Source organism: Somniosus microcephalus, chromosome 3 (genome assembly GCF_052327205.1).
Source record: "Somniosus microcephalus isolate GS21.2 chromosome 3, FLI_Smic_1.0, whole genome shotgun sequence".
Classification (NCBI taxonomy): domain Eukaryota; kingdom Metazoa; phylum Chordata; class Chondrichthyes; order Squaliformes; family Somniosidae; genus Somniosus; species Somniosus microcephalus.
This window is the reverse complement of record NC_140989.1, coordinates 199,144,314-199,169,635: the sequence shown is the minus strand read 5'-3', so window position 1 is coordinate 199,169,635 and position 25,322 is coordinate 199,144,314.

Sequence of the window (25,322 nt, the reverse complement as noted above, 5' to 3'; positions counted from 1 at the left end):
TTGCAGTCAGAATCAGGGGAATTTATAATGGGGAACAAAGAAATGGCAGACCAACTAAATACATACTTTGGTTCTGTCTTCACAAAGGAGGCCACAAATAACCTCCCAGCGATGTCGGGGAACATAGGGTCTAATGAGAGGGAGGAATTGAATGAAATCAGTAATTGTAGGAAAATGGTGTTAGGGAAATTGATGGGATTGAAGGCCGATAAATCCCCAGGGCCTGATAATCTACATCCTAGGGTACTTATGGAAGTGGCCCTAGAAATAGTAGATGCATTGCTGGTCATCTTCCAAAATTCTATAGACTCTGAACAGTTCCCATGGATTGGAGGATAGCTAATGTAACCCCACCATTTGAAAAAGGTGGTAGAGAGAAAATGGGGAATTATAAGCCTGACATCGGGAGTGGGGAAAATGCTAGCGTCCATTATAAAAGATGTAATAGCAGAGCACTTGGAAAACAGTGACAGGATCGGACAAAGTCAACATGGATTTACAAAAGGTAAATCATGCTTGATTAATCTACTGGAAATTTTTGAGGATGTAACTGGTAGAATAGATAAGGGAGAACCAATGGATGTGGTATATTTGGACTTTCAGAAGACATTCGATAAGGTCCCGCATAAGAGATTAGCGTGCAAAGTTAAAGCACATGGGATTGGGGGTAAGGTACTGACTTGGATAGAGAACTGGTTGGCAGACAGGAAGCAAAGAGTTGGAATCAATGAGACTTTTTCTGAGTGGCAGGCAGTGACTAGTGGGGTAACGCAGGGATCGGTCCTAGGACCCCAGCTATTCACAATATATATAAATGATCTAGACGAGGGAACTAGATGTAATATCTCCAAGTTTGCAGATGACACAAAGCTGGGTGGGCGTGTGTGCTGTCAGGTGGATGCAGAGAAACTCCAGTATGATTTGGACAGGTTGGATGATTGGGCAGATGCATGGCAGATGCAGTATAATGTGGATAAATGCGAGGTTATCCACTTTGGTGGCAAAAGCAGGAAGGCAGATTATTATCTGTACGGCAATAGATTGGGGAAAGGGGAAGTGCAACGAGACGTGGGTGTCCTTGTGCACCAGTCGCTGAAAGTAAGCATGCAGGTGCAGCAGGCGGTTTAAGAAGGCAAATGGTATGTTGGCCTTCATAGCAAAAGAATTCGAGTACAGGAGCAAGGATAAGAACATAAGAAATAGGAGCAGGAGTAGGCCAATCGGCCCCTCGAGCCTGCTCCGCCATTCAATAAGATCATGGCTGATCTGATCCTAACCGCCAATCCACTATCACAGGACTATCTCCTGAATCTAAAATAATTAGACACACAAAACAGGAGCAGGATCAGGCTACACGGCCCCTGGGCCCGCTCCGCTACCCACAGGGCCATGACCGATCCGGACCTAGACTCATGTCCAAATTCCTGCCCGCTCCCCGTAACCCTTAATTCCCTTTTCTTCTAGGAAACTGTCTATTTCTGTTTTAAATTTATGTAATGATGTAGCTTCGACAGCTTTTTGGGGCAGCATATTCCATGGACCTACCACCCTCTGAGTGAAGTAGTTCCTCCTCATCTCAGTTTTGAAAGAGCAGCCCCTTATTCTAAGACTATGCCCCCTAGTTCTAGTTTCACGCATCATCGGGAACATCCTCCCCGCATCCACCCGATCCAACCCCTTCACAATCTTATATGTTTCAATAAGATCGCCTCTCATTCTTCTGAACTCCAATGAGTAGAGTCCCAATCTACTCAACCTCTCCTCATATGTCCATCCCCTCATCCCCGGGATTAACCGAGTGAACCTTCTTTGTACTGACTCGAGTGCAAGTATGTCTATTCTTAAGTATGGACAACAAAACTGTATGCAGTATTCCAGGTGCGGTCTCACCAATACCTTGTACAACTGAAGCAATACCTCCATATTTTTATATTCTATCCCCCTAGCAATGAAAGCCAACATTCCATTGGCCTTCTTAATCACTTGCTGCACCTGCATACTAACCTTTTGAGTTTCGTGCACCAGGACCCCCAGATCCCTTTGTACTTCAGTACTTTCCAGTTTCTTGCCATTAAGATAATAACTTGCTCTATGATTTTTCCTGCCAAAGTGCATAACCTCACACTTTCCAGTATTGTATTCCATCTGCCAAATCTCTGTCCACTTACTTAGCCTGTCTATGTCCCTTTGCAGGTTTTTTATGTCCTCCTCACTCACTACTTTCCCTCCCATCTTAGTATCATCTGCAAACTTTGATTTGTTACACTCGGTCCCCTCCTCCAAATCGTTAATATAGATTGTAAAGAGTTGGGGACCCAGCACTGACCCCTGCGGAACACCACTGGTTACTGATTGCCAGTCTGAGAATGAACCATTTATCCCAACTCTCTGCCTTCTGTTAGATAGCCAATCCTCTATCCATGCCAGAATATTACCCCCAATCCCGTGATTTTTTATCTTAAGCAATAATCTTTTGTATGGCACCTTGTCAAATGTCTTTTGGAAGTCTAAATACACTACGTCCACTGGTTCCCCTTTATCCACCCTATATGTTACTTCCTCAAAGAACCCCAGCAAATTGTCAAACATGACTTCCCCTTCATAAAACCATGCTGACTTTGTCTTATTAAATTATGATTATCCAAATGTCCTGTTACTGTCTCCTTAATAATGGACTCCAAAATTTTACCTACCACAGATGTTAGGCTAACCGGTCTATAGTTTCCAGCCTTCTGTCTACTGCCCTTTTTAAATAAGGGTGTTACATTAGCAGTTTTCCAGTCTGCCGGGACCTTTGCTGAGTCCAGGGAGTTTTGGAAGATTATTACCAATGCATCCACAATCCCTACCGCCACTTCCCTCAAGACCCTAGGATGTAAGCCATCAGGTCCAGGTAATTTATCTGCCTTCAGTCCCATTATTTTACCGAGTACCACTTCCTTAGTGATTTTGATCGTGTTTATCTCCTCCCCCCCCTATAGCCCCCTGCTTGTCCAGTGTTGGGATATTCTTAGTGTCCTCTACTGTAAAGACTGATACAAAATATTCATTCAGTGTTTTTGCCATCTCCATATTTCCCACCATTAATTTCCCGGTCTCATCCTCTAAGGGACCAACATTTACTTTAGCCACCCTTTTTCTTTTTATATAACTATAAAAACTCTTACTATCTGTTTTTATATTTTTTGCTAATTTACTTTCATAATCTATCTTCCCTTTCTTAATCAATCTTTCTGTTATTTTTTGCTGTCTTTTAAAGTTTTCCCAATCCTCTATCCTCCCACTAGATTTGGCTACCTTATATGCCCTTGTTTTTAGTTGAATACTATCCTTAATTTCTTTACTTAGCCACGGATGGCTTTCTTTTCTTTTACACCCTTTTCTTCTCAGTGGAATATATATGTCTTGTTGCAGACTAATACCTGGGATGGCAGGAATGATTTATGAAGAGAGATTGGGTTGATTAGGGTTATATTCGCTAGAGTTTAGAAGAATGAGAGGGGATCTCATTGAAACTTACAAAATTCTAACAGGACTATGTAGTGATCAAAAAACATGTCATTCTATAGTGGACACTACGTGGAGCCGGAGAGCTGTACATGGCTGTATGTACAAGACTATACTACCCAGCTATATATTATAATTAAGACTACATTACCCATGAGGCTCGGCTACCCACAAGGCAGCAGTCAAGATGGAAGCCTCTACAGATACTGCAGCTAGTCCACATGTGCTCAATAAAAGTAACTAGCAAAAGCTAGCTGTGTTCATAATAAGAATGTCAATATATTAATGAACATAACATGCTACCAGGGTGGTGAAGATCTGCTGAAAATTGTGAAAAGCGACATGGAGAATTTGAAGCCACCAGAGCGTTTGAATCTCACAGAAAAAATCGACGACAACTGGCAGACTTTTAAACAGCAATTCGAACTCTACATTGCAGCCATCGGATTCGGTATGAAGCCAGATGCAAGGAAGACAGCGTTGCTGCTTATGGTTGAAGGCCCACAGGTGATAGAGGTATTTAATGCATTTGTATTTAATCCAGTGGAGAACAGAAAAAAATTAGAAGATGTGCTAAAAAAATTTGATGCACATTGCTCACCCAAAAAGAATGAGACGTATGAAAGATACATCTTCTGTTCTCGGACACAGCAGCAAAATGAGACTTTTGATAGCTTTATAACTGATCTGAAACTGAAAGCACAGGCATGTAATTTCTCTGAGCTGAAAGCATCCATGATTCGTGACCAGATTGTGTTTGGTATTCATGATAAAAAAGACAGGGAACGTCTGTTGAGAGAAACCGAACTAACATTGGAAAATGCTGTGACAATATGCAAAGCCAGCGAGCTAGCTCGAAAGCATGCGAAGACTTTCAGTGAAATCAATAATGATGTGATTGTAGTAAGTGCTGCTGTCAGTGCTGTGTCATACAAGGGGAAGAAACGTGGGCAGAACAGAAATGAAAAGCAATCGGAGGATGAAATTTTAAACTGTAAACGCTGTGGTTACAAACACCAGTTAAGACAATGCCCAACGTTTGGATAAATGTGCACAAAGTGTAATGGAAAGAATCACTTTGCCAAACAATGCTTTTCAAAAGTAAAAACGACGAAAGGGCAACAAGTTAATGTGATTGAGGACACTGATTTAAGTGAGACATTTTTTGTAGGAATGGTGTCATGTGACGATATCAAAAAAGATACAGAAAATGTGCAGCCCTCAGAAATGGACAATGCTGAACATAAAGTCAATGCAGTAAAAGTGGACAAATGGATGATCCCACTGCAGATAAATGGAGCATTAGTTACATTGAAACTGGACACTGTGGCAAAAGCAAACTTAATCAGTATGAGTGACATAAAAAATATGAAAGAAAAGCCCAAAATACAGGAAAAGTCAGTACTACTGAAGAGCTATAATGGACAGAAACTAGATAGCTTAGGTGTATGCAGACTTAAAGTGACAGTCAAAGACAAAGTGCATCATCTCATGTTTTCTGTTGTGGCTGAAAGACTTGATTCGATACTAGGTGACAAAGCTTGTGAAGACTTAGAACTGGTCAAAAGAGTTTGCCGTGTAAACTGTGCCATAAGCAGACCAGATGACTCAGGTGATGAAGCAGAGAGCCCATCAAGGATGAAAAGGCCAAAGGGTAGCCATTTCTTCAAAAAGCCTAGTTTCTCGAAGAAGAAAGAAAAAGGCTTTAAGTTCAAAGAGAAGCCAAAGGAAGAAAAGCACAAAGAGGAAAAACACAAGGAGAAAAAGTCCAAAGATATAACCACAGCAGATGTTGTTAAGCAGTGGAAAGAGAAAAAGAAAAAGAAGAAGCCTGCACCAGAGCAGGAAGCAGTTCCGGTGGATACTCCTTCTTTCCTCAGGCCAATCTTTGGTGTTCCATTAGCCGAGGCTGCTGAGAGGACTATGCTGTATGATGGGATCCAGCTGCCAGCAGTTTTTCGAGATTGCATTGACTACATTGAGAGTTATGGCATGAAGAGTGAAGGAAACACTAAAACCCTCTCCAAGCAAAGATCGCAAGGAGACCTCGATCTATACAAGAGCAGATTGATGACAATGCCGCAACTGCATCTTGTCATTCACCACCAAAACAATCTCATGAAGACTCATCAGACTTACTCATGTTGAGAAGATCCACACGTGAAGTAAAAAAGCCTGATAGACTTAATCTTTGAGTACAATGTAAAGCTTTGAAAATGTGTTGACTGTTTTGAAAATGTTTATGTTTATAGAGCACTAATAAAAGTGTTACTGATATTATCTTTATTGTTTTCTTGAAAGTTGATTGATATTGATTTTGTTAAACCTCAAAGAAAGGGGGATGTAGTGATCAATAGCATGTCATTCTATAGTGGACACTAGGTGAGCCGGAGAGCTGTATATGGCTGTATGTACAAGACTACACTACCCAGCTATATATTATATTAAGACTACATTACCCATGAGGCTAGGCTACCCACAAGGCAGCAGTCAAGATGGAAGCCTCTACAGATACTGCAGCTAGTCCACATGTGCTCAATAAAAGTAACTAGCAAAAGCTAGCTGTGTTCATAATAAGAATGTCAATATATTAATGAACATAACAGACTAGACGGGCTTGATGCAGGAAGGATGTTCCCGATGGCCGGGGTGTCCAGAACCAGGGGTAACAGTCTAAGGATAAGGGGTAAGCCATTTAGGACTCAGGTGAGGTGGAATTTCTTCACACAGAGAGTGGTGAACCTGTGGAATTCTCTGCCACAGAAGGCAGTTGAGGCCAATTCATTAAATATATTCAAGAAGGCATTAGATATGTTTCTTAAGGCTAAAGGGATGAAGGGATATGGGGAGAAAGTAGGGACAGGGTACTGAATTTGGATGATGGTGGTACAGGGGGCCGAATGGCATACTCCTGCTCCTATCTTCTATGTTTCTATGTTTACTCGAAGGACAGGAACATTATACATTGTAAAACACAATACATTATTCTGGTGCTGGAATGTCCCTTATAAAGCTACAGAGTCTAATTGATAAGTAAACAGTGGATGAGTCCATTCAAAAGTGAATTGCTATTCGGGCTGAAGGTCAGAAATTTGGCTCTCTATGTGGGAAGGGAAACTACAAAAATGTTACAGTAATTCAGGCCTATGGGGCAAGAAGAAATGTGGCAGCAGGGATAGAAAGTTGGTTGACAGACGGGAAACAAAGGGTATGGGTAAGTGGGTGTTGCTTGGATTGGAGAAGGGTTGGAAGCGGGTGCAATCCAGGGGTCAGTGCTGCATCCACTTTTGTTCTGTAGTTGTAGATGATTTTGACTTGGGCATAGGCAGTACAATATCAGTAGTGGGTTTGGCAAACAGTGAGGTTAGTGGAATGGACAGACAAATTGTGTGGTTGTGCATTTTTGAGAGGAAAAGTGAGGAATCAGTGTGTTAGCTGGATGGAAAGACACTGGAGGGAGCAAAGGAGCCTCTGGTTCAAATGTAAATATTACTGAAAATGTGAGTAAAATCATAAAATAGTCCTAAAAAAGGCCAGTAACATCTTGGGTTTTATAAATAGGGGCATGGACTACAGATTTCATGATAAATTGGTACAAAGCAGTGGCTGGACTACAGTTTAGGGCACCCCTATATAGAAAGGACATTAAAGTCATCGAGAGCATATAACAAAGATTCACCAGGACGATTCCAGGGATAGGAATCTAGTTATGAGGAGAGATTCGAGATATCAGGACTATTTCTATTGAAGCAGAGATGACTAAGATGAGATATAATAAATGTTTTCAAATTATGAAGAGATTTGTTAGTATGAATAAAGAAAAACTATTACAAGAGCAAAATACTGCAGATGCTGGAAATCTGAAATAAAAGCAGAAAATGTTGGAAATACTCAGCAGGTCAGGCAGCATCTGTAGAAAGAGAAACAGAGTTAATGTTTCAGGTCGATGACCTTTCGTCAGAATTGGAAAAAGTTAGAGATGTAACAGATTTTTATCAAGTGCAGGAGCAGGGAAAGAGGGGAGGGGAGGAAAGAACAAAAGGGAAGGTCTGTGATAGGATGGAAGGCAGGAGAGATTAAAGACAAAAGGGATGATGGTGCATGGCAAAAGGAGATGGTAACGGGACAAGTTAAAAAGCAAAAGACGAGTCTAGATGAGGTGTAAATGGGAATGGCAGAATCATCAACATCTGCCATGTGAAAAAAAAAATAGGGGCAGAGGTTATGATCTGAAATTGTTGAACTGGATGTTGAGTCCAGAGGGCTGTAAAGCACCTAATCGGAAGATGAGGTGCTGTTCCTCGAGCTTACATTGAGCTTCATTGGAACAGTGTAAGAGGCCAAGGATGGAGAGGTCAGATTGGGAGTGGAGTGGAGAACTAAAGTGACAGGCGACCGAAAGCTCAGGGTCACGCTTACGGGCTGAACAGAGGTGTTCTGCAAAGTGCTCACCTAATCTGCGTTTGGTCTCCCAATGTAGGGGAGACCGCACTGTGAGCAGCGAATACAGTATACTAAATTGCACTCGCCCCTTCCCTTCCCTCCCAGAACCATGATAAGGTTCCCTTTATCCTCAACTTTCACCCCACCAGCCTTCACATTCAACGGAACATCCTCCGCCATTTCCGCCATCTCCCGCGTGATCACACCACCAAACACATCTTCCACTCCCCTCCCCTTTCAGTATTCCGAAGGGACTGCTCCCTCCGCAACACTCTGGTCCACTCCTCAATCACCCCCAGCACCCCTTCCCCTTCCCACGGCACCTTCTCGTGCAAGCGTGAGATGCAACACCTGCCCTTTTACCTCCTCCCTTCCCACTGTCCAGGGCCCCAAACACTCCTTCCAGGTGAAACAGTGATTTACTTGTACTTCCTGCAATTTAGTATACTGTATTCGCTGCTCACGATATGGTCTCCTCTACATTGGGGAGACCAAATGCCAATGTAAGTTTTCAATCCGTAAACGTGACCCTGATCTTCCGGTCACCTGTCACTTTAATTCTCCGCTCCTCTCCCACTCAGACCTCACCATCCTCGGCCTCTTACACTGTTCCAACGAAGCTCAATGTAAACTCAAGGAACAGCACCTCATCTTTCAATTAGGCACTTCACAGCCTTCTGGACTCAACATCGAGTTCAACAATTTCAGACCATAACCTCTGCCCCTATTTTTTTGCCACATGGCAGATGTTGAAGATTCTGCCATTCCCATTTACACTTTTGTTTCTTAACTTCTCCATTACCATCTGATTTTTCCTTGCACCATCATCCCTTTTGTCTCTTAATCTCTCCTGCCTTCCATCCTATCACAGCCCTTCCCTTTTGCACTTCCCTCCCCTCCCCACTTTCCCTGCCCCACACTTGCTCAAATATCTGTTACACCTCCAACTTTTTCCAGTTCTGATGAAGGGTCGACGACCTGAGACGTTAACTCTGTTTCTCTCTCCACAGATGCTGCCTGACCTGCTGAGTATTTCCAGCATTTTCTGTTTCTATTAAAGAAAAACTATTTCCTGTTTGGGTCAGTGACTAGGATCATCAATTTAAAATTGTCGGAGAGGAGAAGGTTAGGAGGGAAAGACTATTTCTTCTAGTTGGCATTTCTTCAGGTTGTTGGCATATGGAATGCTTTGCCATAGGGAGAAGTTAAGGCAGTGAGTGCAGCAGTGGGATTACTTTGGATTGCTCTAGCAAAGAGCTGGCACAGGCACCATGGTCCTACCAATTTCCTTCATAGAATCAAACAGCACAGAAGAAGGCCATTCGGCCCATCGTGCCTGTGCCAGCTCTTTGAAAGATCTATCCAATTAGTCCCACTCACCTGCTTCTTCTCCATAGCCCTGCAATCTTTTCACCGAAGTATTGATCCAATTCCCTTGTGAAAATTACTATTGAATCTGCTTCCACCACCATTTCAGGTAGCACAATCCAGGTCAAAATAACTCGCTGCCTAATTTTTTTCTCCTCACCTCACCTTGCCAATTACCTTAAATCTGTGTCCTCTGGTTACCGACCCTTCTGCCATTGAGAACAGTTTCTCCCTATCTACTCCAACAAAACTCTTCATAATTTTGAACGCCTCTATTAAATCTCCCCTTAACCTTCTCTGCTCCAAGGAGAAAAACCCCAGCTTCTCTCATCGCTCTATGTAACTGAAGTCCTTCATCCCTGGTATCATTCTAGTAAATCTCCTATGCACCATCTCCAAGGCCTTGATGTCCTTCCTGAAGTGCGGTGTTCAACATTGGACACAATGCTTCAGCTTGAGGCCTAACTGATATTTCTGCCTGAAGGCCGTTGCTATATTTTACATAGAAGATGGTGCCGGTTTTAGTGGCTGCACTGCTAAAGTAACTGCTGTCACTGCTGGATCAAGACATTGGCTTCTGAGCTTTCTCGCTGAAACTTGTGTCTGTGGCTTTGTTTTTCTTCAGGCCTTAAAAAAAAAGAATGTTATAAATCTTAGTGAAGGCTCGTTATCATGGAAGCATCTAAAAAAAACTCACAATACTCGCTAAAATTGTCAGCTTCTCGTCTAGGTGATGCACAGGAATTAATGCCAGCAACGTGGGGATACTGAGCACTGCACACTTTACGATATCCAACCCATCTGATTTACTTCATTATTTCAGTTGCGGTGGCTGATTTTGGAATCTCAGAAGCATCATTAACTGATAATAATGGTGATGAGCACAGCACACATGGGTTTAGAGTGTTCCAGAAGGACAGACTAGACAGGAAAGGAGGTGGAGTCGCTCAATAGGCAGCACGGTGGCATAGTGATTAGCACTGTTGTCTCACAGCGCCAGGGACCCGCGTTCGAATCCGGCCTCGGGTGACTGTCTGTGTGGAGTTTGCACATTCTCCCCGTGTTTGCGTGGGTTTCCTCCGGGTGCTCCGGTTTCCTCCCACAGTCCAAAGATGTGCAGGTTAGGTTGATTGGCTATGATAAATTGACCCTTAGTGTTAGGGGGATTAAATACATGGGGTTACGGGGATAGGGTGGGATATGTGTTGGTGCAGGGGTTACGGGGATCGGGTGGGATATGTGTCGGTGCAGGCTCGATGGGCCGAAATGGCCTCTATCTGCACTGTGGGGTTTCTGTGATTTCTGTGATTTCTGTGAATATGTTAAGGAGGTAAAGGGAGCAAATCATTTGGCTTTCCAATGAGATGTTCTTGCTGGCAGTATGTAGTATGGAGAGAGGCAGGATAATTATAGGGTTTACCATAGACCATCAAAGCAAAAAGGAGGAGAGGTTACTCGATGAAGAGGGAAGGAAGGATGTGAGATCAGAAAGTTCATACTGATGGCCAACCTCACACAGGGAGTGCTCAAGCATCTTAGAATCTGAGCTGGTGAATGTAATGCACAGCAGCATTCTGATCCAGTGTAATAGGGATCCAGCATGAGGTACCTCACATCTCAACTTGGCAATGCTAAGGGACCCAGATAGCATATTGGGAATGGGAATAGTGGTGTAGGAATCAACGGATTCCTATCTAAATCACTGAGGTCGAGTCTGTTATGTTCATTAATAACTAGACATTCTTATTATGAACACAGCTAGCTTCTAGCTAGTCATTTATTCAGTACACGTTCTCTCGATACAGTATCTGCAGAGATGCAGCATGTGTGCTCCTGTGTGTAGGCTGCCATCTTGACTGCTGCCTTGTGGGTAGCCTAGTGCCTCATGGGTAATGTAGTCTTAATATATATACAGCTGGGTAGTGTAGTCTTATACATACAGCTATATACAGCTCTACAGCTCCACCTAGTGTCCACTATTGGATGACATGTTATTGATCGTTACATCCCCCTTTCTTTGAGGTTTAACAAAATCAATATCAATCAACTTTCAAGAAAACAATAAAGATAATATCAGTAACACTTTTGTTAGTGCTCTATAAACATAAACATTTTCAAAACAGTCAACACATTTTCAAAGCTTTACATTGTACTCAAAGATTAAGTCTATCAGGCTCTTTTACTTCACGTGTGGATCTTCTCAGCACGAGTAAGTCTGATGTGTCTTCATGAGATTGTTCTGGCGGTGAATGACAAGATGCAGTTGCGGCATTGTCATCGATCTGCTCTTGTATAGATCGAGGTCTCCTTACGATCTTTGCTTGGAGAGGGTTTCAGTGTTTCCTTCACTCTTCATGCCATAACTCTCAAAGTAGTCAATGCACTCTCGAAAAACTGCTGGCAGCTGGATCCCATCATACAGCATAGTCCTCTCAGCAGCCTCGGCTAATGGAACACCAAAGATTGGCCTGAGGGAAGAAGGAGTATCCACCGGAACTGCTTCCTACTCTGGTGCAGGCTTCCTCTTTTTCTTTTTCTCTTTCCACTGCTTAACAACATCTGCTGCGGTTATATCTTTGGACTTTTTCTCCTTGTGTTTTTCCTCTTTGTGCTTTTCTTCCTTTGGCTTCTCTTTGACCTTAAAGACTTTTTCTTTCTTCTTGGAGAAGCTAGGCTTTTTGAAGACATGGATACCCTTTGGCCTTTTCATCCTTGATGGGCTCTCTGCTTCATCACCTGAGTCATCTGGTCTGCTTAAGGCACAGTTTGTATGGTAGACTCTCTTGACCAGTTCTAAGTCTTCACAAGCTTTGTCACCTAGTATCGAATCAAGTCTTTCAGCCACAACAGAAAACATGAGATGATGCACTTTGTCTTTGACTGTCACTTTAAGTCTGCATACACCTAAGCTATCTATTTTCTGTCCATTATAGCTCTTCAGTAGTACTGACTTTTTCTGTATTTTGGGCTTTTCTTTCATATTTTTTATTTCACTCATACTGATTAAGTTTGCTTTTGCCCCAGTGTATAGTTTCAATGTAACTAATGCTCCATTTATCTGCAGTGGGATCATCCATTTGTCCACTTTTACTGCATTGACTTTATGTTCAGCATTGTCCATTTCTGAGGGCTGCACATTTTCTGTATCTTTTTTGATATCGTCACATGACACCATTCCTACAAAAAATTTCTCACTTAGATCCGTGTCCTCAACCACATTAACTTGTTGCCCTTTCGTTGTTTTTACTTTTGAAAAGCATTGTTTGGCAAAATGATTCTTTCCATTACACTTTGTGCACATTTTTCAAAACGCTGGGCATTGTTTTAACTGGTGTTTGTAACCACAGCGTTTACCATTAAAAATTTCATCCTCCGATTGCTTTTCATTTCTGTTCTGCCCACGTTTCTTCCCCTTGTAGGACACAACACCGACAGCAGCATTTTCACTCATTACAATCGCATCATTATTGATTTCACTGAAAGTCTTCACGTGCTTTCGAGCTAACTCGCTGGCTTGGCATATTTTCACCGCATTTTCCAAACTTAGTTCGGTTTCTCTCAACAGACGTTCCCTGACTTTTTTATCATGAATACCAAACACAATCTGGTCACAAATCATGGATGATTTCAGCTCAGAGAAATTACATGTCTGTGCTTTCAGTTTCAGATCAGTTATAAAGCTATCAAAAGTCTCGTTTTGTTGCTGTGTCCGAGAATGGAAGATGTATCTTTCATACGTCTCATTCTTTTTGGGAGAGCAATGTGCATCAAATTTTTTTAGCACATCTTCTAATTTGTCTCTGTTCTCTGCTGGATTATATACAAATGTATTAAATACCTCTATCGCCTGTGGGCCTGCAACCATAAGCAGCAACACTATCTTCCTTGCATCTGGCTTTGTACCGAATCCGATGGCTGCAATGTAGAGTTCGAATTGCTGTTTAAAAGTTTGCCAATTGAAGTCGATTTTTTCTGTGAGATTCAAACGCTCTGGTGGCTTCAAATTCTCCATGTTGCTTTTCACAATTTTCAGCAGATCTTCACCATCCTGGTACCATGTTATGTTCATTAATAACTAGACATTCTTATTATGAACACAGCTAGCTTCTAGCTAGTCATTTATTCAGTACACGTTCTCTAGGTACAGTATCTGTAGAGATGCAGCATGTGTGCTCCTGTGTGTAGGCTGCCACCTTGACTGCTGCCTTGTTGTTAGCCTAGTGCCTCATGGGTAATGTAGTCTTAATATATATACAGCTGGGTAGTGTAGTCTTATACATACAGCTATATACAGCTCTACGGCTCCACCTAGTGTCCACTATAGAATGACATGTTATTGATCGTTACAGAGTCAGTTCAGTAAATTAACTGAATTTAATTAAACTGGTGAACAAAACAAAAACATGCAGGAGCAACAGCAAACAGGTCTATACAGTAGCTTGTTCCACGAGGTCGGAACTCAGAACCTCCCACCTCTGACGTCATGATGTCATCACGTTTCCTGCCACTCGGGGCACCACGTGACCAACGTGATGACGTCATCGCGTTGTTTCAGGGTTTTTACAGAAAGCTTGTTTACACTCAGCAAACGGACATAGGTGCTGTAACATTGATTTAAAGACAGTTATTCATTTGTACAGGAGTTCATTGGTGGTTTTACCACATGCGCCCCCCCAGAAGTGTCTTTAATCATCAAAGTCAATCGCAGAGGAGGTCGGACAATCCTGTCGGAGCGACTCCGATATTCCCGGAGAGGAATGGATGGTGCAGTAGAGGAGCTGGGCCGTGGGGCCGATGGGCCAGGCGTAGCGGCCGCGGGCGGTCGCCCATGACATGGCGGCTGCGCTGTTTCGACTGGCTGGCCGAGGTCCAGGTGTGCAGCCTTGAGGCGGTCCACGGAAATGTAGTCGGGCGTCCCGCCGATGTCTACCAGAAAACTCTTGGCGACCGCCTTCAGTACCCGGAAGGGGCCCGTGTATGGAGGCATGAGGGGACTACGGTTGGCATCATGCCGTACAAAAATGAAGTTAGCCCTCATGAGCATTGGCGGAACATGTGACGCAGGCAGTCCATGCTGTGAAGTCATAATGGGCCGGAAAGCGTGCGCCGCGGCTCGGTGAGCCTCCAGTTGTTCAGTGGCGGACCATGGATGCGTCGGCGATGGGAGAAACTCGCTGGGGACCCTGAGCAGCTGTCCGTAGACCAGTTCGGCGGCCAACGCCTGCAGGTCCACTTTAGGCGCCGTGCGCAACCTGAGCATTTCCCATGGCAACTTATCCATCCACGCAGTCCCTTGGAGGGTGGCCCGCAGCGATGCCTTCAGAGAACGATGGAAGCATTCGCATAACCCATTGGCCTGCGGGTGGTAAACCGTGGTGCGATGGAGCTTGGCGCCCAATTCTGAAGCCACGGCATTCCACAAAGCAGAGGAGAACTGTGGCCCACGGTCCAATGAAATGTCCAACGGCACACCGAAACGGGCAACCCAGGATGAAAGAAAAGCCCGGGCGACGTCCACGGAGGTGGTGGATGTCAATGGAATGGCCTCCGGCCATCTGGTGGTACGGTCGACGATCGTCAGCAGATGCGTGAACCCTTGTGACGGTAGTAGTGGGCCCACGAGGTCAATATGAACATGATCGAAACGCCGCTCCGGTACCTCAAAAACGGCGACAAGAACTTTAACGTGGCGCTGCACCTTCACTCTCTGGCACATGACACAGGTGTTGGCCCAGTCGCGCACATCTTTTTGCATTCCCCTCCAGACAAACTTGGATGCTAACAACTTCTGTGAAGCCCGCACACCCGGGTGTGTGAGGTTGTGCATGATATCGAAGACTTTCCTGCGCCAGGATGACGGAACGATCGGGCGTGGGTCTCCCAGGGAGACATCGCAGAGCAAGGATGTGCCTTCTGAGTGGAAAAGTACGTCCACTGGTCGCAGGCCGGACGAATCGGAACAGAAAGCGTGCGTCTCCGGGTCAGCCGCTTGGTCGACCGCCATTAGTGAATAGTCAAGACCCAGTTGGACGGCCTGGACGGCCGCACGCGAAAGGCAGTCTGCAACCACGTTGTTCTTGCCGGCCACATGACGGATGTCGGTGGTAAACTCGGAGATGAAAGTGAGTTGCCGTTGCTGTCGGGCCGACCACGGCTCAGTCGTCTTGGCCATGGCAAACGTCAGGGGCTTGTGATCCACAAAAGCGACGAATTGGCATCCTTCCAATAAAAAACGAAAGTGGCGGATGGCCAGGAACAACGCCAACAGCTCTCGGTCAAATGTGCTATAGCTACGTTCGTTACTACGTAACTGGCGGCTAAAAAACGCCAGCGATTGCCATGCCCCATTGACCCATTGCTCTTACACGGCGCCGACGGCGTAGTCCGACGCATCTGTCGTGAGCGCGATGGTGGCGCCGGGCAGCGGGTGCGCTAACATCGTCGCATTGGCGAGGGCCTCCTTCGTGTCCCCAAATGCGCGGTCCATGACTGATGACCAGATCACCGGTTCTTTCCCTGGTTTCCCTCAGAGTGCCTCGTAGAGCGGCCGCATGAGCTGGGCGGCCCGGGGGAGAAAGCGATGGCAAAAGTTTACCATGCCGAGGAATTCTTGGAGTGCCTTGACGGATTGCGGCCGTGGGAATGCCGCGATGGCTGCCACTTTCGCCCTGAGTGGCAGTACCCCTTCTGCGGTGATGCGGTGGCCCAGAAAATCAATCTGCCTCAGTCCAAATTGGCACTTGTTTGGGTTAACTATAAGGCCATGCTCCTGGAGACGGTGGAAAAGGACGCGCAGGTGATGTAGGTGTTCTTCCTTTGACACGCTGGTGATGAGGATATCATCGAGGTATACAAAAAGAAATTTGAGATCCTGGAACACCGAATCCATGAGGCGTTGGAACGCCTGCGCTGCATTTTTAAGCTCGAAAGGCATCCGTAAAAATTCAAAAAGGCCAAATGGCATAATGACCGCCGTTTTCTGGACGTCCTGAGGGTGGACGGCGCTGACGGCGTAGTCCGACGCATCTGTCGTGAGCACGATGGTGGCGCCGGGCAGCGGGTGCGCTAACATCGTCGCATTGGCGAGGGCCTCCTTCGTGTCCCCAAATGCGCGGTCCATGACTGATGACCAGATCACCGGTTCTTTCCCTGGTTTCCCTCAGAGTGCCTCGTAGAGCGGCCGCATGAGCTGGGCGGCCCGGGGGAGAAAGCGATGGCAAAAGTTTACCATGCCGAGGAATTCTTGGAGTGCCTTGACGGATTGCGGCCGTTGGAATGCCGCGATGGCTGCCACTTTCGCCCTGAGTGGCAGTACCCCTTCTGCGGTGATGCGGTGGCCCAGAAAATCAATCTGCCTCAGTCCAAATTGCCACTTGTTTGGGTTAACTATAAGGCCATGCTCCTGGAGACGGTGGAAAAGGACACGCAGGTGATGTAGGTGTTCTTCCTTTGACACGCTGGTGATGAGGATATCATCGAGGTATACAAAAAGAAATTTGAGATCCTGGAACACCGAATCCATGAGGCGTTGGAACGCCTGCGCTGCATTTTTAAGCTCGAAAGGCATCCGTAAAAATTCAAAAAGGCCAAATGGCATAATGACCGCCGTTTTCTGGACGTCCTGAGGGTGGACGGGCACCTGGTGGTACCCGCGGGTGAGGTTGATCTTGGAGAACCACGACGTGCCGGCCAAATCGGCGGAAAAATCTTTAATATACGGTATCGGGTACCGGTCTGGAGTTGTGACCTCGTTGAGGCACTGATAATCACCACAGGGCCACCACCCACCGCCGGGCTTTGGCACGATGTGTAGCGGAGACGACCAGGGACTATCAGATCAGCGAACAATGCCCAACCGCTCCATAGTGGCGAATTCTGCCTTCGCGGCCTCGAGTTTACTGGCCTCTAATCGCCGAGTCCAGGCATAAACCGAGGGGCCGGTCATCGCGATGTGGTGTTCAACACCATGTTTGGCGGTTGCCGCAGAGAAAGTGGGTCGAGTGAGCTCCGGAAATTCCTTGAGCAGGCGGGCGAACTCGTCGGGCAGCGACTCGGTGCGGGCAACCGCGTGGTTTGCGCCGGAGGACAGGAGATGGGGGCTCATGAGGCGGTATGGATCAGGTGGCAATTACGTATGCCGACCAGTAGGTCATGCGTGCAGAAAAAATCGGCACCGAGGATTGCCAGTGGTATCGTGGCGGTGAAAAACTCCCAGTGGTTGAGTTGGCCGCCGAGACACAATCGGATACGCCGCTTCCCATACGTATGGATGGTGCTGCCATTGGTGGCCTGTAGTGGAGGACCGCGCCGCCCAGATCGGACGTCGAGAACCAAAGCGGGGAGGATGCTGCAATGAGCGCCCGTGTCGCATAAGAAACGCCGGCCCGAAATGGAGTCGGTGATGTACAACAATTTCCCGGAATCACCAACTGTCATTGTGGAGGTGAAACCGACCTCGGGGCTTCCCTTCCGGTCGTGCAATCGGTGTTGTTGCTTTCTCGGTGCCGGTGGCACGAATTTACACGGGGGTCGGCAGCATCTGGCTTTCTGACCGAAATGGGCATGGTAGTAGCAAAGGCCAGTCTGTGGAGGTGCTGAGGCGGGGTTCTTGGAGGCGGGGCACGTCAAGGTGGCGCAATACTGTTGCATCACCGCGTAAATGCTTTCGGCTTCGGCCACGAGCGCCACACCGTCCATAGCCGTCGACCTGGCCAGGGCTGCTTGTACCTGCTCAGGGAGCTGGCTCAGGAACAGTTCACAAAATATAAAACACAGCGGCTCAGACCCGAGGAGGGTGAGCATGTGGCTCATCAACTCAGAAGGCTTAGCATCGCCTAACCCGAGGAGTGCGAGCAAGCGTCGTGCGCGCTCCACCTTTGTGAGACCGAATACTTGCATGAGGAGCGCCTTGAGCGTTCCGTACTTGTTCTCCACGGGCGGGGTCTCCAGCAGGCTGATAATGCGGGAAGCCGTCGAGCTGTCCAGTGCGGAGCCCACATACAGGTAACGGGTCTGATCCAGCACTATGTTTCACAGTTGGAACTGAGCCTCCGCTTGAACGAACCAGGAGGCTGCCTGTTGTTCCCAAAATTGAGGGAGCTTCAAACTCGCTGCATTTACATCCATCTTGTTCTCGAGCTTGCCTCCGCGAAAATCATCCGCAAAGCTTCGGGGTCACCAATGTAGGAATCAATGGATTCCTATCAAAATCACTGAGGTTGAGTCAGTTCAGTAAATTAACTGAATTTAATTAAACTGGTGAACAAAACAAAACATGCAGGAGCAACAGCAAACAGGCCTATACAGTAGCTTGTTCCACGAGGTCTGAACTCAGAACCTCCCACCTCTGACGTCATGACGTCATCACGTTTCCCGCCACTCGGGGCACCACGTGACCAACATGATGACGTCATTGCGTTGTTTCAGGGTTTTTACAGAAAGCTTGTTTACACTCAGCAAACGGACATAGATGCTGCAACATTGTTTAAAAGACAGTTATTCATTTGTACAGGAGTTCATTGGTGGTTTTACCACAGTGGCACCCCAGGGAAAGAATGAAAGAACGACTGAAAGACTTGTATTGATATAACACCTTTCATGGCCACTGGATGTCCCAAAGCACTTTACAGCCAATGAAGTACTTTTTGATAATGACCAAGTAATCTGGATTTTTTAGAGATGTTGATTGAGGGATAAATATTGGCCAGGACACCGGGGATAATTCCCCTGCTCTTCTTCAAAATAGTGCCGTGGGATCTTTTAGGTCCACCCAAGAGGGTGGATGGTCTTATGTTCATTAATAAATAGACATTCTTATTATGAACACAGCTAGATTTTGCTAGACACTTTTATTGAGCACATGTGGACTAGGTACAGTATCTGCAGAGGCTTCCATTTTGACTGCTGCCTTGTGGGTAGCCTAGTGCCTCATGGGTAATGTAGTCTTAATATGCATACAGCTGGGTAGTGTAGTCTTAAAACATACAGCTATATACAGCTCTACACAGCTCTATGGCTCCACCTAGTGTCCACTATAGAATGACATGTTATTGATCATTACATCCCCCTTTATTTGAGGTTTAACAACATCAATATCAATCAACTTTCAAGAAAACAATAAGGATAATATCAGTAACACTTTTGTTAGTGCTCTATAAACATAAACATTTTCAAAACAGTCAACACATTTTCATAGCTTTACATTGTACTCAAAGATTAAGTCTATCAGGCTTTTTCACTTCACGTGTGGATCTTCTCAACAAGTCTGATGTGTCTTCATGAGATTGTTCTGCCGGTGAATGACAAGATGCAGTTACGGCATTGTCATCAATCTGCTCTTGTATAGATCGAGATCTCCTTGCGATCTTTGCTTGGAGAGGGTTTCAGTGTTTCCTTCACTCTTCATGCCATAACTCTCAATGTAGTCAATGCACTCTCGAAAAACTGCTGGCAGCTGGATCCCATCATACAGCGTTTGGAAAAATGTGCACAAAGTGTAATGGAAAGAATCACTTTGCCAAACAATGCTTAGCCTCGGCTAATGGAACACCAAAGATTGGCCTAAGGGAAGAAGGATTATCCACCGGAACTACTTCCTGCTCTGGTGCAGGCTTCTTCTTTTTCCTTTTCTCTTTCCACTGCTTAACAACATCTGCTGCAGTTATATCTTTGGACTTTTTCTCCTTGTGTTTTTCCTCTTTGTGCTTTTCTTCCTTTGGCTTTTCTTTGACCTTAAAGTCTTTTTCTTTCTTCTTGGAGAAACTAGGCTTTTTGAAGACATGGATACCCTTTGGCCTTTTCATCCTTGATGGGCTCTCTGCTTCATCACCTGAGTCATCTGGTCTGCTTATGGCACAGTTTATACTGTAGACTCTCTTGACCAGTTCTAAGTCTTCACAAGCTTTGTCACCTAGTATCGAATCAAGTCTTTCAGCCACAACAGAAAACATGAGATGATGCACTTTGTCTTTGACTGTCACTTTAAGTCTGCATACACCTAAGCTATCTATTTTCTGTCCATTATAGCTCTTCAGTAGTACTGACTTTTTCTGTATTTTGGGCTTTTCTTTCATATTTTTTATGTCACTCATACTGATTAAGTTTGCTTTTGCCCCAGTGTTCAGTTTCAATGTAACTAATGCTCCATTTGTCTGCAGTGGGATCATCCATTTGTCCACTTTTACTGCATTAACTTTATGTTCAGCATTGTCCATTTCTGAGGGCTGCACATTTTCTGTATCTTTTTTGATATCGTCACATGACACCATTCCTACAAAAAATGTCTCACTTAAATCAGTGTCCTCAATCACATTAACTTGTTGCCCTTTCGTTGTTTTTACTTTTGAAAAGCATTGTTTGGCAAAGTGATTCTTTCCATTACACTTTGTGCACATTTTTCCAAACGCTGGGCATTGTCTTAACTGGTGTTTGTAACCACAGTGTTTACAATTAAAAATGTCATCCTCCGATTGCTTTTCATTTCTGTTCTGCCCACGTTTCTTCCCCTTGTAGGACACAGCACCGACAGCAGCATTATCACTCATTACAATCGCATCATTATTGATTTCACTGAAAGTCTTCACGTGCTTTCGAGCTAGCTCGCTGGCTTGGCATATTTTCACCGCATTTTCCAAATTTAGTTCGGTTTCTCTCAACAGACGTTCCCTGACTTTTTTATCATGAATACCAAACACAATCTGGTCACGAATCATGGATGCTTTGAGCTCAGAGAAATTACATGTCTGTGCTTTCAGTTTCAGGTCAGTTATAAAGCTATCAATAGTCTCATTTTGCTGCTGTGTCTGAGAACGGAAGATGTATCTTTCATAGGTCTCATTCTTTTTGGGAGAGCAATGTGCATCAAATTTTTTTAGCACATCTTCTAATTTTTCTCTGTTCTCCTCTGGATTAAATACAAATGTATTAAATACCTCTATCACCTGTGGGCCTGCAATCATAAGCAGCAACGCTATCTTCCTTGCATCTGGCTTTGTACCGAATCCGATGGCTGCAATGTAGAGTTCGAATTGTTGTTTAAGAGTCTGCCAATTGTAGTCGATGTTTCCTGTGAGTTTCAAACGCTCTGGTGGCTTCAAATTCTTCATGTTGCTTTTCACAATTTTCAGCAGATCTTCACCATCCTGGTACCATCTTATGTTCATTAATAAATAGACATTCTTATTATGAACACAGCTAGCTTTTGCTAGACACTTTTATTGAGCACATGTGGACTAGGTACAGTATCTGTAGAGGCTTCCATCTTGACTGCTGCCTTGTGGGTGGCCTTGTGCCTCATGGGTAATGTAGCCTTAATATACATACAGCTGGGTAGTGTAGTCTTAATACATACAGCTATATACAGCTCTACCCAGCTCTACGGCTCCACCTAGTGTCCACTATAGAATGATATGTTATTGATCTTTACAGATGGGGCCTCGGTTTAATGTCTCATTCAAAAGACGGCACCTCCAACAGTGCAGCACTCCCTCAGTACCACACTGTAGTGTCAGCCTAGAGTTTTGTGCTCAGGCCTCTGGAGTGGGACTCTGAACCCAGAACCTTCTGACTCAGAGACAAGGGTGCTACCAACTGAGACACGGCAGACACTCGGGAGACAGGGAGACAGGAGAATCCATAATATGATTCCACTTGAAGCGATCTGGGATCGACCAGTACTCAGAAGTACTACTTTAAAATGGCCAACCTCAAGGTAATGAGGGAAGAGTTGAAACAATTTAACTGGATCATGCAGGATACGTACACACTCAAGACTAGCAAACATAGAATAAACAAGTGTGATCTGCAATAGATTAAGAAGACAGTGTAAAGTAAAATAAGTAAGAAAAACAAATTTTACAAACCCTGTGAGAAGAAAGATGAGGGAATACCCTCTGGTGAATACAGGAACCTCCAAAAATGTAATATCCCTCGTTGTCATTCTCACTCTTTACATTATCTAATTTTCAGCAACTGACAGCTAATGCTGAACAAAGGGGTAAAATTCGGTACCTTAGAGCCTCCCATTAGCACCAGCAGATGGTGGTAATGGGGCGCTGATGCAGTAGTTTCGGGTGAGGTGAATCCAGCACCACACAGCAAATCCGGCCCACCCGCTGCGCCGCCGATGCGAGGTACTGCCGGGGACTTCAACACCAGGCAGATCGTGACATCAGTGAGCATGCGCCCTATCTGGAAATGCCATTGTCGCCACTTACTTTAGTGCCTTCATAACACACGACAGGGAGAGCTGGCTTGCCGCTCCATGAAGCTGGCTCCAGTGATGTTATTTAAAGGCATCAGCATTAATCACTCCCAGCTGTCAGGGTAGGTTAGTTTCAGTGGTTTCTTGTTCGTTTCATCCACTGAACATTTTCTGTGAGTAATTTCAAGCTTCCATCGTATCAGCAGTCTTCTGCCAACTACAAACTAGCCACATTTATTGTTCAAAGATTCAAACTGCTACACTTGGCAACATTAATGGGGGCTGTACTGGCATCACCTCGCCCTCCAGGATCAATGGGAGAGAGAAATACAGGAACTTGTGTGCAGGGGGGTGAGGAGGGACATCAGGGTTCTCACCAGGAGGCCTTAACCTCCGAGGGTATTCCGACAGCACCTCTCCTACCTTCAATTAAGTGAGGAGCAGTGTGTTAGATGGCTCCACATCACCAACGTGGTGGTCACAGGACTCTGCCACTCCTCCAAACAGACCTCCAGCCTCACACCAGGATGACTTAAACCCCAGATCCCTTTTGCTCACCACATCCCCATCATACCATCCCTGTGTCATGTCATATCTCAGCGTCCTCCTGGGTGTAAAGGTGAAATCAGAGAGACCACAAAATATTTCAAACTCCATTAATAAATTTATGCATAAACATATCACACATATCGCATTCATTCTAATAACTAATGACCCTTGTGCCTGCCAGAGTTGAATAGCTGTCTTTGTGTGCAAGGTGTGAGATGTGGGTGTGTGTGTTTGTGGGTAGAGATTGTTGGTGGGTGAGTGCTGGGGGTCTGGTGCTTTGGGCAGTGTGTGAAGCTTGTGGTACAGATGGTGGTGTGTAGCATTTGTTGATAGAAACATAGATACATAGAAGATAGGAGCAGGAGTAGGCCATTCGGCCCCTCGAGCCTGCTCTGCCATTCAATGTGATCATGGCTGATCATCCAAATTCAGTACTAAGTCCCTGCTTTCTCCCCATACCCCTTGATCCCTTTAGCCTTGAGAAATATATCCAACTCCTTCTTGAATATATTTAATGAATTGGCCTCTACTGCCTTCTGTGGCAATCAGAAACATCCTTCCTGCATCTAGACTGTCCAGGCCTGACAGAATTTTATAGGTTTCGATGAGATCCCCACTCAATCTTCTAAACTCCAGTGAGTATAAGCCCAATCGACACAATCTCTCCTCATACATCATTCCTGCCATCCCAGGTATCAGCCTGGTGAATCTTCGCTGCACTCCTTCTGTTAGATCCGTGGTTCAGTGGATAAAGAATTACACGGATGCTGTATATAAACAAACAACAGGTCTTTACTGGAGGAGGGTCACCTCTAGACTGGAGTACAGAGGCATGCGCACAGCTTATATACCGGTATGGTTACTGCCGGTACTACAGTATACAGGAGCTGTAAAAAGTAGTTCTGACTTAAAGCACATACACTACAATTCCTCCCTTTTTAAATTAATAATACCCCCTTAATATTCAAATAACAATTACATTTTTACATGTACATTCAATAACAAACAGTCCATTTATAGATTCAGTCTTTGGGGCGGCTTCCTGACACTTTCGGGGTAGCGCCTTTCCGGAGGTTCTTGTTCTTGGTGCAGAGGCGATTCTGACCACTTTTCATCGGGTAGTTCATCGGGTTCCACTGCTACTGGGTCTGAAGTAGATGCTACCGGTATGTCGGGTTCATCCCCAGGTACTCGAGACATGGGGTTGATGCCTTCCTGTGACGCTAAGATCTGATCGATGTGGCGTCTCACAATGTGCTCCCTGACATCCACTCTGTACATTAATGGCCCCTGCCTTGTACATATCATTCCAGGTTGCCACTTCTCTGTTCGATAGTCACAGACCAAGACTGGTTGCCCTACATTGAAACTCCTTGTCGGCTTCTCGTTGATGTGCTGGAATTGTTTGTTCACAACATTTCTTCGCACATTTGGTCTGAGCAAGTCCAGACGAGATCTCAACTTAAAGAACATCATGGCCGGGGTCTGGTTGGTAACTGCATGTGTCGCGTTTCGGTAGGCTAATAAGAAATTGTCCATCTTATGCTGTAGTGGAATTTCCTCGTTGCACATGGCCTTTATCACCTTCTTAAAGGTTTGTACGAACCTCTCAGCCAATCCATGATGATGCGGGGCGGATGTGTAATGCCTTACCCCATTCCTTTTCATGAATTTTTGGAACTCATCGGACACAAACTGTGGTCCATTATCAGAGCAGATCTGCTCTGGCAAACCGTTTCTGGCAAATATGGTCCGTAGGACTGCAATCATTTTCTCTGTAGTGGTTGAAGACATCTTTATCACCTCAGGCCACTTTGAATGAGCATCCACTGCTATTAAGAACATTGAGTCCATGAATGGACCAGCAAAATCAATGTGCACCCGTTGCCATGGAGAGGAGGGCCACTCCCATGGGTGTAGAGGGGCATGTGGTGGTGCATTTTGGAACTTCTGGCATCCTAAGCAGCTCTTAGTTAGGTCTTTGATTTGTTGATTGATTCCCGGCCACCACACATAAGCCCTAGCAAGGCTTTTCATTCTCACTCCCCCCAGATGACCTTCATGTAGCTCCTTTAGCACTCTCTCCCTTATCTTGGGTGGAATCACCACTCTGGATCCACACATCACTTTCCCCTGGCATACTGACAGCTGTTCTCTTCTGGATGAGAATGCTGGCAACAGTGAGTCGCCATGTGTTGGCCATCCCCTCACCGTCAATTCATATACCCGTGACAGCATCGGATCATTGCGGGTC